Source organism: Periplaneta americana, chromosome 17 (assembly GCF_040183065.1).
Source record: "Periplaneta americana isolate PAMFEO1 chromosome 17, P.americana_PAMFEO1_priV1, whole genome shotgun sequence".
Lineage (NCBI taxonomy): Eukaryota > Metazoa > Arthropoda > Insecta > Blattodea > Blattidae > Periplaneta > Periplaneta americana.
The window spans coordinates 35,395,700-35,408,374 of record NC_091133.1 but is presented as its reverse complement, the minus strand read 5'-3'; the positions used below and the strand labels follow the sequence as shown (position 1 = coordinate 35,408,374).

General features: G+C 36.5%; 1 protein-coding gene across 5 annotated transcripts in view; it reads left to right on the top strand.

Moving 5' to 3' along the window:
* Nup133 (nuclear pore complex protein Nup133) overlaps nucleotides 1-12,675 on the top strand; it is a 337,303-nt gene that overhangs the window by 134,176 nt on the left and 190,452 nt on the right. The window lies entirely within an intron of this gene.

Genomic DNA, 12,675 nt, shown 5'->3' with positions numbered 1-12,675 from the left:
ATGGGCATATTTATAGTACCGTTGAAATTTTGAAGTTGGTTAACCTGTGTTTATGTTGGCTGCCTTGTATTCATGAGAGAACGCCATTGGTCAGTTATACACAACTAACATCAGAATGCGTAATATCGACTTTACCATTATTGACATGCATATCGATATGCATAGTCTTCTACATTCTCGGTTTATTGTGAATAAAAAATTTTCATATTCACGTTCTCTGCTTCTCGTTTTCACTCTGGTTCTCGTTCCTGGTTTATTGTGAACCAGCCTTAAGATTTCACATGACCGATGTGGTTGGTATATTCTCTGGACGAATACCGAAGTTATCAACTTATATTTGCCTTCAACAATTAACTTTCTTTTTTCTTTAATGTATCACATCACATTATTGTACATGTTTATTGTATTCAGGACCCTTGTGGTCACTCAAAATTCTTTGAGCTGATGTCTATAATTTAGAAATTTATTTATAAGCATTAAGCAGTCTTACGGATTGATTTAAATTCCTTACTACAATGTGTTGCATGTTTTTGCCAAGTAACTTATGTACTTTTTCAACAGTTACGAAAACGATGGTCTTATTTAGTCAGGACATTGATAACTCAGCTATTAATTTTTGATGAGTTGCAGCAGCTGTGAGGGGTTGAACTCCTGATTCCAAATGTCCGCTGTGTTTACAAAGAATCACACCCTGGTTCCGTCACTGAGTAAGCAGTTGAAGTGCAGCAAAAAAGCAAAATGCTAAAAAAATGGCTACCACTATCATAGCAAAGCTTGAAGTACTATCAGTCAGCAAAGCATACACGAGCATATTTTACATCAGCTACTATAATTATTGCAGTGCCAGCAGGAATTCAATGTTATTGCTGCCTTAGCACTGTCCTGGCTGAATTCAACAATTTCATTTATGAAAACATTTAAGTTATAGTAACAAGATATATAAAGATATGAAAATGCAGCTTATGTTGCACCTTCTGCTTGTAATTGAACATACATTAGAATCTCGTTAGTACGATTTTCTAGGGACAAAAAAATTTGAATATCATATGTGGGAAAATGTACTACTGGAAAACGTTTTTTTTTTTTTTTTTGTCATCTGCGTTAAAAACGTCATTGGAGCTGTACTTCTGTATAATGGATGGAAGTGTCGTATTTTTCCACGATTCGACAGTGCCAGTATTCACACTTGCAGCCTTGCCTTGGAAACATCTGTATGTTAGACTGTGACAGTTCTTGAACCTTTCAGTTCAACTGTTTGAAGCTTTGAAGTCCGAAAGTCCCATCTGTAGTGCTAAATGTGTTGTTTTAGCATGAACCATGGTTCCATAGATTGGTGTATTCGAAACGCTGACTTATTTGAACCATTTTAGTATCATGTTTTCTAACTCTGGAAACTGAAACACAGACTTATTTGAACCATTTTAGCAACACGTTTTCTAACTCTGGAAACTGACCTTCATATACATGTTTTTGTTTGCTACTTTTTCATTTTAAATATGTTACTTCGATTATTTTTCTTTTGCTATCGTATTCAGTGTTGATGGAGGAATGTTGAGTTTTCGCGCAATATCAACATGCTTCATGTGTGGGTTGCAGTCCACATCTTGAATTATGCTCCATTTTTCTTTATTCGTATTTTCTTATTATCCATGGCATACAAACTCATGGCTTATGTACAAATTTCCACCAACAGTGAAACAAGTTACTGATGAAACTATCGGATTTTGTCCTGCTTCGCCTTCTAATGAAACAAAGTAGCAGCATGCTGCATGGCTACGTTGGCAAAGGTGGTGGAGGTGAGGTTGTTAGAGTGGAAGAGAGAATGTATGCACGTGCGATGTGCAATTGTTCATCAATATGGCCACTGACCGCCAATTTTGAATGCAGTAAGCGGGAGATGTCAAACATGTAAACGGGTAATTTTAATGTATGTTTAGTGGAATTGGGGCTGGGACTTCCAAAAATAGATTATTAAACGGGAAAACGTGGTAATGAGGAATGTGCTAACGAGATTCCACTGTATATGACAAATGTTAGATTATAATACCTACTACTTTGTCTGAATAGGACTAACTTAAAGATTTTGACAGTACTTGTAAGTCACAACACACAGAAAATTCTGCATGTTATTGGTGTATTAGACTATACTCCAGTTCGGAAGGCGGTTGGCTGCCAGCGTTTGCGTCGAGAGAGACAGATAGTGAGAGAAAGGCAATGTACAGCATTGCCACATCGTACTTCACGCGCGCGCGCAATACAAGTAGCTGAGGAGAGAATTTCAATTTTAAAAAGACAATAATGACCTTAGCCGTTGATTACTGCAATCATGACAAATCTTTTATCAGAACATTATCAAATCTTACGTTCTATTAATAATGCTTATACCAAGTTTTAAGATTTTTATGTGCGGTATTATTATTATATTATTATTATTATTATTATTATTATTATTATTATTATTATTATTATTATTATTATTATACAGTTTTAATACGAAATGTATACAGTGTATGACTAGAAAAAAATGATACACTATTTAAGTAGAAATTGTATTTAGGTCTATTTCTAGACGCAAATTATTTTAGCTAGTTAAATACCCCAAAACAATAACTACGAGTACCATGTTATATTGTCACATTTCGGTCACATTTAATATAAATTAGGATTTAATGAATATTCAGTACCTGGTTTTAATCGAAGTCGCTGATTCTCTCATCAGTCCCGTCAGATTTTTCAGAGTCGGATTCTCGAAGGTACACATCTAATACTGTACGTCGCAGCATACTTTTATTAAAATCATCTAATTCAGAGACTGTTTTTCACGACGAGGATATTTTCCATAAGAACGAAACGTGGCAGTTCCGCTCACATTAAAAGATTTGTTTCCTTCACTAACAATTCTTTACACGGTTCGCAAACCCACACCACATGCTTCTACAGTCGTCTCCTGCGACCAGCACCATGATGCCCGGCAGAGTTCTGCTCGTTAATGTTTTTAAAATAATTATAAACCTTAAACACTAATTCCCGCGCCTGCCTGTGCAATACTTGTCTTTTTATAGTATCTCCTTCCATTTATTTATCTTACACATGCACAGTATATGTTAGTTTTACTTATTCAATGTTCTAAAACACTCACACGTGAGCAAAGTAACTCGAGAAGCACTTGTTCCTGACTGATTCTGATTGGTTCTCCTGTTCAAGCTTGTGACGTCACATGCCATACAGACTACAGCGCATCCGCCTTCCGAATTGCCGTCTAGTCTAGTATACCATATGTGTAGACAGTGTAGAATAGAATTGGAGTCTTCTGTTTATGTTTTATATTTGCATTGACATCGATGTTTTGGATTTGGAGGATGTCATATATTTTCTGAGAGCCATCATTTCCTTTATTGAAAATGTTGGCCTTTGTAAATACTGTATTTCACCACGTAATTGTCGACCTTGCATAATGGTCGCACCCTTACTTATAGAGAAACTGAGCAGGATTTTTAAATTTCACACCATAAGTGTGCATGGATATTTTTGTTCATCACTATCAAGATTGTTATTTAAAAACAATGTGCCATCACTACAACATAAAGTACTGTTATGCTGAAGGTCGAATATGCGAGAAACATTAGTGGCCGCTGACGAAAGTGGAGTGGGGGTGGGGGATGTTAGCACCAACCCAATAGCCATAAATACCTTCAGTTCTGTACAATTTTTGTTTGTGAGTGGTTATTGTTTATGACTGTTAAAATACTTTTTCTTTAGGCCTAGACCAATCATCTTTCCATAGACGGTCCAGTAGTCAGATAATATCGACTTCCATGTGTCACATGTACCCATACATGTGATTCAACAATACTGTGAAAGTTTTTAATTCAATAACACCACAGTAATTTTTAAAGGTATTATTTCCGTTTTAGTTCCAACATCCTACACAAATACCAGTTCCCCTCCTTCCTCTTCCACTACAAATCACACAACTTGGCCCTGTTTACTCATACAATTTCCTGTTACATAGAAGCTGTCACTGAATACCGACATTACCAATCTTTACCAGTTTAATTTATTCTTCATGTAATGATTACACCGTATATTTTCACTTGAAAAAAAAAATCCATAAAAAATGCGACAATTGTGCGATGAAATACGGTAATCCTGGACATTAGACACAAAAGTTTGATGGCAGCCGAAGTGTAACATGCATAGTCTTTTCAGATCATGCATTTCTGCTTTGATGCATCCATCCATCCATCCATCCTGCTTGCGGTTCAATATGATGTTCACTTCATTTTCATGGCAGTTGTATAGAAGTGCAGCTAATAAGATTTTGAGATAACTTTCTATTTCACCAAATCTCTCAATTTTTTTTTTTTGTAAGTACAGTAACTAATTAAATGTAATTAGTTCACAACTGTTTGTATATTTCACAAGATATATTCTATTGCTTTTTTAAGATGTCTCATATAAGTTTCAGTTCTGAACAGATGCCATCATGAGTAGGCCTACGAGTTATATGTGAATTACTCGAAATATTCATTAACAAAGAAAGATTACCAATGGAGAATGCTTTATTTTATTAAAACGCATGTGTAGACCCAAACATGCCTAGTAGACCGGTCTTCTGTTACTGTGAAGATATGATATAATATTATGCTATAGTATATTTTGTCACAGCATATCTTACATGTAATGGTGGACCTCACATTTTCATGTATATGGTACCACCATTAACAATCATTAGAAATAACACTTCTTTCCATATACTTTATTAAAAATACCCTATTTCCACTATCTCCCCTCTTACTGCTCAGTCTATCGTTTATTTAATACTGTAACTTTTATTCAACAATGATGCGACTTTTATTTCTAACTTTAATCACACACCCATCAAGAATGGGTATTCCACTCAACACACAACACAGTAGTCGTTATTGCACTCAACTGAACAACAGTGACAATTCATATGTATTATTGAGAAGAACAACAATGTACTCCTAATTTCAACTAATGTTCACAAAGCACTATGTACAAAACAAAACTGTCAGTTCTCAGTTCACAGTTTGTTCGCCTTGGCTAGTTCTAGCTCACTCACTCACGTTCACAGTACGTCGAACCTTGAGACTTCCAGATAGTTCACTGCATTCGAACCCAAGACTTCCGGGTACGTTGCACTGACTTCGAACCCAAACCTTCCAAATGCGGTTCCCTGCACGTCGAACCCCCTCTCCAGATCCGGTTCCTTGCACGTCGAACCCAAGACTTCCGGATATGGCGCACTTGCCTGGATGCTGCCACAGTTACAGACTCACTCAAGTTCAGTGCACATCGAACTCAGGTTCACCTTGCTTGCAGACTAGCTAGCTCTCTCGCAACTGACTAACAAACTGACTAAACTCGAAGGCTGCTCGCGCTTTTATTTATTAAATCACACGTTCTCGTATGTTCTATGTCGCGAAGCCTCTAGGTTTCCACAACATTCTACTTCCAGACGTTTCCTCTGCTCTGCGGCCCGTAGCCTTCTTTCCCTTTGCCGCGCCGCGCTTCAGCGTCCGGCGAGTCTGAGCTCCGCGTCCCGCACCTCCCTCTCTGCCGGATGCGAGCGTAGACTCCCGAGGCAACTAGAATCTTCCAGCACAGTTGCCACAATACTTATCCTACCTTCTTTTGCAATTAATTATTTATTCACTAGTTCACATATATCTTACTGTTTATACCAGTTCACATCCATAGCCGATTCGTTATTCAGTTCGCTATTTGCTATAGCAACTTATTTCCACCATCAAATAATTTCTCCTATTCCACCTTCGTTACTCTGATGCCATGATATTAACGTATTTCATCGCATAATCATCGCCATCGCATAATGGTCACACCCTTATTTATAGACAAACTGATCAGGACTTTAATATTTCACTGCATAATCGTTGCATGGATATTTTTGCTTATCATGATCAAGAATTATTTTTAAATAACGTGCAGCAACTGCAATACAAAGTATTTTATGCTCAAGGCTGAATGCGAGAAACAGTAGTGGCAGCTGACGAAAATGGAGTGGAGGTACGAGATGTTAGCACCAAGCCAGTAAATGCCTTCAGTTCGGTACAATTGTTGGTTGTAAGTGGTGGTGGTTTACGAATGTTCACATACTTTGTTTTAGACCAGTCAATGATCTTTTTGCAGACTGGTCCAGTAGTCGGACTATATCGACTTCAGTGTATCAGATGTACCGATACATGTGATTCAACAATACTACGAATGTTTTAGTCAATAACAAAATGTTGTTTTCTGATTCAATAACACCACAGTAATTTTTATTTTTCATGGTATTATTCACATTAAGGTTCCAGCATCGCACACTAATGCCAGTTCACCTCCTCCTTCCCCTCTTCTTCCTCTTCTGCTGCGAAACACTTAATTTGACCCTGCTTTGCTTGCACACGCCCCCATTTTATGTTAGCTGATCACTGAAAGTTGACACGACTAGTCATTACAGTCATTACTATTTTAATTTATTCTTCACATAATGGTCACACCATATATTTTCACTCCAAAAAGAAGTAATAAAAATTGCGACGAATATGCAATGAAATACGGTAATCTAATTCATTGCCACTAGACAATGCCTTCTGCTCTATTCTTGGTCTTCTGCTATTTCACTAATATTGGTCTCTCCTTACTCTAAAAGTACAATTCACTATTCTCCATGGCAAACCTCCTTATGACCTACAGCAGCTTCACATCTCCTGTGATTCACAGGAGTGCAGCATTGCTTAATGAAGGAATATCACTATCAAAGGGGACATTGGCGGTCAGGCATTTATTTAATTCTGGAATTCACTAACTGACCAGATATAAGGAGAATGCATTTGTAAGTATGTTCGAAAAAAAAAAAACCCGTAATTTTAGGTCAAACTGTTCCCTCTGTACAATTATTACAAAAATATGGGTTATAGCACAGTGTTGGATCTTAACGCATTCCAGAAGAATAGCGCTATTGTTTAGAATGCCTGCATCACTCAAGACACGTAGTTACAAGAAAACACAAAACAAACACACAGGTCAAGCTGACACTCTTATCATTCTTCCTCTGTATTTATATTTGCACAAAAGCAGGTCATTTTTCGTTCATGTGAAAGAATATTTTTATTGCACCTTGTCGTTCAGTAAAGCAATTGGTAGTGATAAAATAGAGACAAAAGGTTGTGTTTTACACAGACCATGCCATGCACAATTGATATTTAGAGTTTACTAGTAATTTTTTTCTTTTTTATAGTCAAGTGTTCTTTATCTTTTAACAGATAAAATGCTGAGTCTTGAATCCTTTTTTTTAAGTCTGTTATTTAACGTCATTGTATCAACTACTAGGTTATTTAGTATCGATGGAATTTGCCGTACAGTTGGGGAAAACCTCAGAAAGAACCCAACGAGGTAATCAGCCCAAACACGACTTGAGCCCATGCCCAATTGAGGAGCATTTTTGCAAAAGTCGATAAATGCAAAAATTTCCGAAAATTAGTTATATATGGATATCATAAGTTTTGTATCTTCGGAATCGACCTATGAAATCGAATTTATTAAAACTTGATTCAGACTGTATGTAGAGACAACCAAATCTTCCAGGTTTTTTCAAAACTCGATAGCTCCTGTCACTTAGTTAAAGCAAAACTTGATAGATGCTCAAGTCGTGATTTGAAATATATGCAAGGTGAAACAAAATAGATTTGAGCATAGTATTTCAGGCAATTTACTTTTTCTTATGAAGTCTCATGGCCGGTTTCACCAACCTTCGTTATCATTATAACGTCTCGTTAAATAATTTAATGACACATTAGTAAATTTTTCTGTTCCACCAAACATCGTTATTGCTAACGCATCTTCAAACTCGTCGTTAATTTATTAGGACCTAATTCGTCGCGTTAAAGCAGTAACAATGGGTTAAGAAGTCAACAACATGGCAGACGTATTTGATGTTGAAATTCTGCAACATAATGGCGAACTTTTATGTGTTGTAATAACACTTGGAATAATCATTTTGAAGACTTCAGTGCTAAAGAATTTCACGAAAGCTACACATTAAGGAAATAAGTAATAAGAATGATTCTAGAAGAAACTGAATATAGATTAGAATACGACAGATAGGAATCATCCACCTAACATCTCTGCAACATATTCTTCTCACTTTAAGATAATGCTAGGGGAAGTTTTGAAATAGTAATTGGTGATATGAATGGGATGTCAAAAGCTGTATTGTCTAGATATGTGAATAAAGTATCAGACGTAGGCCTACATCAACATTACGTCCACAATACATTCATTATCTTTATAATAGGCCTACAGCTAAATTTCCTGTCGTCATTGACAACGATAGAATGTGTAGGCCACATGTTCCCGTCATATCTCCTGGCAGTAATATGGCCAAAAGATTCTAGAACAGAAGATCCTATTTTTCATTCAATATTCAAACAATTTCATTTGTAGAGTTCTGCATAAAAAATTGTGACTAAACTATCGCTGAGGTAGTTTCCTTCGTGCTCTGCTTATACACCTTGCACATACGAAACTGTGACAGGTTAGGTTTGATTAGTTTAGGTTTTTGTTATGCCTTGTATGTACGATCAATTGCATCTCCACAAAAAAATAAAATTCAACGATTTTCAATTCCGAAATCAGCAGAATTACCTCAGCGCTAGTTTATTGAAATTGTAATAGGTTAGAATACGACAGATAAGAATCACCCACTTAATGCCTCTTCAACAGATTCTTATCGTTTTAAGATAATGTTATGGTCAATACACGATAGCACAACATTCCAAAGGTGTAAGAGGATGCCTTTTTAAATGGAAAGGGTGCAAAGAGATTTTGCTTTTAGGATGCAATAGATATCCCTTAAAATCCAATGTAATGACTCCTCTTCTGAATTCTACCACACAAGCAGGGTAAAATTGTTACAGGGTACATAAATCTATATGAAATACAATATAAAAGTAGTATGCAATTTATGGAAGAGGCGATTTCACATCCTAAATTTAGGCCTAATAATAACTATTGTAGCATCAATTCTGAACCTGTTTACCTTATCGTCCGCAAAATTTTCTTATATTTCCTTCAGAAGTTACAAATTAACTGCTGTACATTCCTATTTACATTTAGAAGCATCTGTTTTTTTTTTTTTTTTTTAAATTACGATATGACAGCATACTGTATTTAGGAAAAATATCAAGAATAAGAACTTTTAGATGTTCTTAAAATTACAGCCTGTTTCACGTTTGCCTATGATTGCTTCCTCATGCCAAACAAAGTCAGCTGTGATCATATATGTAACCAATGAAATTCGCGACTTCGAAGCCATGGTCATATGAGAAATAAAACATGCAAGATATAAGTACAAAATCCCCAGGTTAGTAAATGTACGTTAATTTTAAAGAAACGAGGCATAGTAAAACAGTCACCTTTTAAAGATCTCGTTAAAATTAAATGATCCGTTTATTGACAAGTCGTTTGTGCTAATTTAAAGGAATTTGGTGAAACCGGCCATCATTGCAAGAGGAACATAGTCTAATAATAAAAGTATGACAATTCGTTTTGTAAAAAGTGTAGTTACATGTCACCATTTAAGTTTTTGGGTAAAATGAATCCTATCAGCTGATCATACAGAACATCACATCATACATTTGCACTAAATCAATGTTGAAAATTAGTTTTCTTCGTGTCTTTAGGTTTAACATCTGTCTTTCATGTAAGTTATGTAAATTATTAATGCCATCCCATGTGAATTGTGATTCATCTGTGAACATAATATAGCAATAAAACGCTCTATATTATAAATAAATTTATAAATCTTCTCACCATTCGTGAGCTCCCACAAGGAACAAAGAGTACTTAACCACAGAAATTTTTACAAGTTCATTGAACCATTGATTTTGTTTTAACAATGAAATTCCTACAATTACATACCTGTTTAACCAGGTATAGAACTCAACACGATGGACATGGTCTTGTGGCTCTAAATGTTGCACTGCTTGAAGATTATATGGATACAGTTCAATTACATGAAGTGTCCTCCATACCTTTGACTCAGTAACACCAAGTTGCCAACCTACATATTTTCTTTTAAATTCGAGGACTGCACTGCACAGTGTTGAAAATATTTTCTTCCGCTACATCATGTTGTTGACATATTATTTTATACTGGATTTAGTGTGTTAAATGTTCCACTAATAGTTTTAGGATTCAGAATCCTACGATTAGGATAATGGCAGTGATATTTGGTCGCAGCAGCTGTTGCATTTCCCTCACACACAGCATAAGTAAATACAGCAAAACTTCATTTATATGTTTCTCATTTATACACATTTCACACTTACGTTTTTTTCTGAAGTCCTGGCAAAATTCCCATAATTTCCATGTTAATTTATTTCAATCGCTAAACTGGAGAATTATCTACAGTAGCTTTCAACCGTGCTGTTTTGGTTACGATCAAATAGAACTAAATACTTGACACCAACATAGGGCATGACATTGGCCTGTGGCATCGTTAGAAGGAGAAACTAACTCTCTCTCCCTCTCCCTCTCCCTCCCCCTCCCCTCCCACTCTCTCTCCCCCCTCTCCCTCTTTCCCCTTCTACCTCCCTCTCTCCCCCCTCTACCCCTCTCTCTCTCTCTCTCTCTAGAGAGAGAGAGAGAGAGAGAGAGATAACACCACTGTTAGTGAAAAGATTAGGTAGGGTTTGATGAACAGATACCACTCCACACAGCAACACAGTATTCGTTATTGCACTTCACAGACGACAGTGACAATTTACTTGGATTATTGAGAACAACAATGTACTGCTAATCTTAACTAACGTTCACAAAGCACTATTTACAACACAGAACTGTAAGTTCTCAGTTCGTTTGCCTTGGCTAGTTCTTCTAGCTCAGTCACTCGAGTTCACAGTATCTCGAACCCCAAACCTTCAGAGACAGTACACTGAACTTCGAACTCAGGTCCCCCAACTGCGGTCCACTGCACTCGAACTCAGGACTTCGGACACTCACACAGCTGCGGACACACTCAAGTCGAACTCCGGTCTCGAAGCTGGCTTCACTGCTACACAAGACTGGCTGGCTTGCTGTCCAACGACTACAACAACAACTGCTCTCAGCTCACTTGCATCTCTTCTTTTATAATGAAACCAAATTTTTGGGAAAGTACGATGCTGGAAATTTCTACAGATGTCCAGAAGATGGCACCTCCTGAATTCTCTGGATTTTTTTCCCTCTGCCGCGGTCGCCGTCTCTCCTCTCCTCTCTACGCCACAGCACATGCCCCAGGAAGCAGATGCGCACGCAACTTCATTTGCTGCGCCGAGCCACGGCCGACCTTGCCCTCCTTCTGCCGGTCGTGAGATCGTTTCCCGGCTGTCACAATATATTAGTCTAAATTAGACATATGGACAGTGATAAGGCTTATTAATATTTTGAAATATACTCTAATTAGGATTATGTTGTTCTTTAAAAGTATTTTGAAATGTATTCTCATTAGAATTATGTTGTTCCTTATCAATATTTTAAAATATATTGGCATTAACATTAGATACTATTATTTTTCTTATTAACAAAAAATCTTGAGATTATACAATGTGTTAGCTCTTCCGTTCTTATTGTATTGTTGTGAGAATTTAATGATCAAGACCTAAGATAAATCTAGAATAACTGCAGCAGAAACGAGATCTATGAGAAAAACATTAGGTTATAAATGGGATCATTTAAAAATAAATACAGACATTTTAGAAGAATTAGGAGTATACCCAGTTCTCGACAATATCCAAAATTGAGGAGTGTTTTTGCTGAACTTGTTAGATGCACAGAACTATTTTTTTCAGAAAACGAGTTTTATTGTATACACAGTTTATGTTGTGGGATGGAGATATAATATTAGGATATGTTTTTCTATTCCATGATAGCCACCGACGTGGCTCAGTCGGTTAAGGCGCTTGCCTGTCGGTCTGAAGTTGCGTTTGGGCGCGGGTTCAATCCCCGCTTGGGCTGATTACCTGGTTGGGTTTTTTCCGAGGTTTTCCCCAACCGTAATGTGAATGCAAGGTAATCTATGGCGAATCCTCGGCCTCATCTCGCCAAATATCATCTCGCTATCACCAATCTCATCGACGCTAAATAACCTAGTAGTTGATACAGCGTCGTTAAATAACCAACTAAAATAAAAAAAAAAAAAACTATTCCATGATATCTTTGAAATAATTTTAGTCACATAACCAAATTTATTATCTTCAAAAAATCAAATCAAACATCACATATATTATGGAATAATGGACTTTCAAATCAATATGGAAACATAATCTACAAATGGTTACTGAATAATGATATCATTTTACTTAATGACAACAAAACAGTAACATATCAGTGTGCAAGTACAGAATCTACAAGGACTCTAGATCTCTCTTTCTGCTCATCTAACATATATGAGAACTTCAAAAACTGGAGTGTTGGGGAAGATCTGTCAAGTGATCATCTTCCTATTTATACTACATTTTCATTCTCTACAAATAACTCGCCAGATAACATGCTATCTAAAACAAAATATAAAATAAAGTCCGCAAACTGGTCTAAGTTCCATAATGAAACTACAAGATTTAACAATTTTAATGATGAAACAACATTGTCTCATAAAACTACTGATTC